A 5,497-nucleotide genomic window follows, 5' to 3' on the forward strand; every position below is an offset into this window, starting at 1 on the left:
CCATCTATAAAAATTGAAGTTTAATCTTCCATTTAGGTAGTCCCTGCTCTATATACTTCCCACACCCCAAAATGTTCCACTACAAGGTTTCCAAAAGAAATATATAATAGCAAAACACTAATGTAAAGTAAATCATTAAGGAAATTATCTAATTGTACAACAGTAGGATTATTATATTTGGAGCATGTATCTAATACAGTAATGAATGAATACAGATTTAAGTTCAGTGCTATAATAGACAATGTCCTTATCAAGTACACTTCTGTGAAGCATGTTTTGCAAGACAAATTAAATCCATTTAGCATCTAACTACAGTTCAGATTTTCTTATGTTGTTACAAGAACTCAGAAAGTATGTCCTCTATGAGGTATTGACTCTTGCAGAGGAACAGCAGTAGAGCTTCAGTTACTTCCTGATGTCACTGACTCATTCTCGTCACCATCTGCCACATCATCGCCATTCCTCTCTGAAGGTCTTTCTTCTTTTCCTAGAAGGAGACAAGAATGTGCTACACTTAGCCAAGAGCTACCTCAACCCTTCCCTCCCAATTTTCTATATAATTTGGGTGCTGTTCAGTGCCTCTAGATACACAGGACCAATTCTAAATGACTGTTTTGAACTGTTGTTGTACACTGTGCCAACAATGTACGTGTTTCCACCAACTCAGACCTTTTGTGTTTACTTTAGTGCAATGGTGGGGAATCTTTGCCTTTCTAATTATTTTAGACTACAACTTCCCCAGTCCCTTACATTTAGCCTTGTTAGGTAAAACTGATGGTAGCTGTAGTAAAAAAATAAATAAATAAATAAATAAAAATCTGGAAGACTAATAGTTACCATCCTTGCTTTAGAAGAGGGGTGGTCAGACTTTGGGCATCCTTATGTTCTTTGACTGTCAGCTCTAGCCAACATATGTAATGGTGAGGAATGCGGAATCTGAAGTCCAACAACCCTGCTTTAGAAGACGTCAGATGACCATTTATAGTACATCAATGTATTTTCTATCATCATCCTCATCATCATCATTTTACAAAACAGTGTTTTGAGTGAACCCCAGCCATGCGCAGTTACTGCCCGAACTGGCACTGGAGAGATGCTATATCAGAAGCAACATACTGTAGATAAATCCCAGTCTTTAAATGTCTGGCATGACTCCATGAGATTTGCTATAGGGCCCTCAGGGACGTAGCTAGGATTTTAGGAAGGGGGGGGGGTTTCCAGACTAAGTGCCACCATTATAATGGGGCTTGAGTGCGGCGGCGCAGCAGCACACACCATTCATTTTTCTAAAGGAAGGGGGGGGGGACCGGCCCCCCCAACCCCCCCCCCCCCCGGCTACATCCCTGGGGCCCTTCCAGCTTCATCTATAGTAGTTCAATTTTTGCAGAACAGTGGCTGTCAAACATTGATTATTACTATTTTTTGTCGTTTTTCAGGCTATATGACCAAGTTCTAGAAGAGTTTATTCCTGACGTTTCACCAGCATCTGTGGCTGGTATCTTCAGAGAATGTTGTCATGGAAGAGAGGGTGAGGGTGTGTGTGTGTGTTGTGTGACCCTATGTGGGGAGAAGTGATTTCCATGTTAATCTGTGTATTGTTCTGTTGTTAAATGGCAAGATCTCAGGGTGGGAGGATATGGAGGATTAGTGCCTGTTTAATTAGTGATCATTGTCTTCTGGGAAAACCCCCCCAACCCTGGGTGGGTTTTGTTTTTTTCATTTGCATTTTTCTGGGTCTTGATTTGAGTGTTTTTCAAGACTGGTAGCAAAACTTTGCTAACCTTAAAGGTTTCTTCTTTCCTGTTGAAGTTGTCTAAGTGTTTGTGGATTTCAATGGCTTCCTTATGCATTCTGACCTGATGGCAAGGACCAGAATGTCAGTGTTCTCAAATAGCATTTTATGCCCAGGATGGTTTATAACATGTTCTGTTACTGCTCATTTTTCTGGCTGATCCAGTTTGCGGTGTCTCTTGTGTTCCTTGATTCGTTTTTGAACACTGTGTTTGATGGTCCCTGTGTAGACTTGTCTGCAGCTGCATGGTATGCAGTAAACTCCTGCAGCTGTGAGAGGGTCTCTCCTGTCCTTTCTGAGCACAACATTTGCTGGATTTTCTTGGTCTGTTTGTAAACTATTTGGAGATTCTGGCCCGTTACAAATGGGCACCCTAGCACAGACTCAGTCCGTACTGGAGTTAGAAAGGGGTGTCTCTTCCAGACGCCCCTAACCCTAGTACGGACTGAGTCCATACGAAATGGTGGAGGCCGTTCTACACGGCCACCGCCATTTTGATGTAGCAGACGCACTGCGTCCGCATGTCGCACCCCAGAAATGACGCCGCGCATGCGCGCTTCAGCACTTGTGGCGTCTTTTCCGGGATGCAGGAAGGAGTGCGATTTTCGCGCTCCTTCTTTGCATCGTCCAGGAACCGTGCCGTTTGGCTGCTGCGGTTCCTGGATGCTGCAACTAGCGGTGGCAGCAGACCGCCACTTTTTGGCGGTCTGTAGCCCGCCTCTATTTCCTCACCAGTTTTCTTATTCTGTCTGTGACTCCTTTGATGTAAGATAAAAATACCTTCTCTTTGGGTGGTTCTTTGTCTTCACTCCTCTGTTTTTTTTTCTGTGACTGGCAGCCCTTCTGATGTCTGAGCTGGAGTAACCATTAGCCTGTAAAGTCCAGTCTAGGTGCTTCCATTCATCTCCCAGGAAGTTGGGTTCACCAATCCATTTTGCCTGGTCTACCAGTATTTTTATTGTGTGTGTGTGTGTGTGTTTTGTCCTGGATGATAGTTGGAGTTCTTGTGCAGGTATCTGTCTATGTGTGTAAGTTTTCTGTATACTGTGTGGCCCAAACGTTAGTTCCATTTGTGGATGACCAGGACATCCAAGAATGGCAATGTTCCTTCCTTTTCTTTTTCCATCATGAATTGGATGTTTGGGTGGATGTTGTTCAGATGTTTCAGAAACACAGCCAGATCTTCTTTTGGCAACAGCCGTTCCACACGGCGCGCGCCATGACGACATCAGCACCACACTGCCTATTATACAGGGGCGGCGCGGACGTGACGTCGTCCCTCAGCACCAGGGCGCTTTAATGCACCCTTAGCGCGGCGGAGCAGGAAGGAGCTCCGTTTTGGAGCTCCTTCCTGGTTTGCGCCTCTGGGCACAGCTTTCACACAGCTGCGCCCAGTGGCGCCAAAGGAGAAAGGGGCCAAGCGGCCCTTTTCTCCTCCTCCCGCCGCCGCGGGGTGTCCTTGGGGCTTGAAGCCCCAAGGACACCCCTTCCAGGCTGCGGGGAAGCGGCCTTTTGCCCTTTCCCCTCAGCCTGGAAAGCGGTGGATTGGGGCCTCAGCTGCTGGCCGTCTACCCGCTGAGGCCCAGATACACCGGGAGGGGAAGGGGCGGGTGCCGCGCCCCTACGGGTGGTCGGTCAACCCGCCAGTGAGTCTTCATGGCGAGCGGGGATTTAAACCCTCACCTCCAGAGCTGTAGTTAGTCCAATGCTCAAACCATTACACAACACTGTCTCCCCATCAGCCTGGTACTGGGACTGTAGTGTAACTTGCAGAGAGAGGGGCAGGCGGAATAGTTGAAGTGAAACAGCCAATCTGTAGATGTAAGCCTTTTGTATAGTATTCCTGCTGGAAAAGTGGAAATGATGTGGACAATAAATAAGATACCGTATTTTCCGGTGTATAAGCGACGGGGCGTATAGACGACCCCCCCAACTATTTAAAAAACAACTATAGAGTTTTACCATATACTTGCCTTACAAGACCACCCGAAGCCTCTGAAAGCCGGCCTGGGCTCGAACCAGTGGCCTCCGGCCCTAGTGGGCGGCTGGACGTCCGCCCGCCCCTTGCCGTGCCTGAGGCCTCCGGCGCTCCGGGTCGGAAGGCCGGCGCTTGGGGCACGCTCGCGGCCGCCCCTTCAAGCCGGCCTCCGACACTTGAAGCGGCGCTGGGCATGCTCGCCAGCGCCCTTCAAGCCGGCCTCCGAGACCTTGAAGGCCGGCGCTGGGCACGCTCGCGCCGGCCCAGTGGACGCCTGGCATTCCGAAGGCCTTGGCTAAGGCCGGGTCGCGGGGTGCACGGCCCATGGAGCCGGCCTCGAGGCCTTGGAAGGGCGCGCTGGGTCGGTGTCGCGCCGGCCCATGGAGCAGCGGCCTCTGAACTCCGGACGCTGGCTGGGCGCGCCGCCCGCCCCTCCAGCCGGGCCTCGAGGCCTTGGAAGGCGGCGCTGGGCGCGCTCTGCCGCCGGCCTCATGGAGCCGGGGCCTCCCAGGAGGCCTTGAAAGGCCGGTGCTGGGCGCGCTCACGCCGGCCCATGGGAGCCAGCCTCCAGGCCTTGAAAGGCGGCGCTGGGCGCGCGCCCGCCTCCCATAGGGCTGGCCTCTCGCCTCCAAAGGCCAGTGCTGGGCGGGCTCATGCCGGCCCATGGAACCGGCCTCGCCTCCTCCGAGGCGGCTTTGGAGAGCCGACGTTGGTCCGCGCGCGCGCGCGGCCCATAAAATTCCCTCCGCCTCCTCATACGGGGTATAAGACAACCCCCAATTTTTCAGAGATTTAAAGGGTTCAAAGTCGTCTTATCGCCGGAAAATACGATCTATATATTAAGAAAAGGAGCTGCATATCCGTTCAGTGACCAGCCCTGCTGTAAAGAAGGAAATGTTGGTTTGCCTTAGGCGCGTTGCAGACGCGCCGAGGGGCGTGCGGGTTGAGAAGAGGCTTCCGGATGCCTCTCAACCCTAAACGGTCCGGTCCGTACAAAATGGTGGTGCCTGTCCCACACATGGGCCGCCATTTTGATGTCGCGCTGCATAGCGTCTGGCATCATGCGGCGGAGGAACGTGATGCCGTAAGTGTTGCAACTAGCACCTCGCGGCGCCACTCCGGGTCGCTTTAAAAGAAGTGCCATTTTGGCCTTCTTTCTTGCTGCGCCCGCGGAACCGCGCGATTTGGGCCGCTGCGGGTTCCCCGATGTAGCAAGTCGCACTGGCGCAGAGCGCCCTTCTTGGGTGCTCTGTAACGCGCCTTTATAAGTACGGCTCTTGACTTATTTTTCATGCTGTTTCTTCTACCACTACGGGTTCCCAATCTGGGGCCTTTCGATGTGTTGGAATACAAACTTCCAGAATCCTTGATCATTGGCCATGCTGGCTAGGTTTCTCGGACTTGAATTCAATGTTCCTCCTTTTTCTTTTTCTCGTGAATTGGATGTTTGGGTGGACATTGTTCAGATGTTTCCGAAAACACAGCCAGACTCTTCTTCTCCATAGTTCCAAATGGTGAAAGTGTCATCCACCTACTTGGAACCATGCTTGGGCTTTTTTGGTGCTGTTTCCTGACAACACTGCATATCTGGTTCTCCTTCCCATTCTGTATCTTCACAATCCCTCTGTGAGGTAGGTCCGGACTGCGAGATAGTGACTGACACCAAAAAAAAGCCCACACCATGGTTCCAATATGTGGATGATACTTTCACCATTTGGAGCCATGGA

Source organism: Sceloporus undulatus, chromosome 4 (assembly GCF_019175285.1).
Source record: "Sceloporus undulatus isolate JIND9_A2432 ecotype Alabama chromosome 4, SceUnd_v1.1, whole genome shotgun sequence".
Taxonomy (NCBI): domain Eukaryota; kingdom Metazoa; phylum Chordata; class Lepidosauria; order Squamata; family Phrynosomatidae; genus Sceloporus; species Sceloporus undulatus.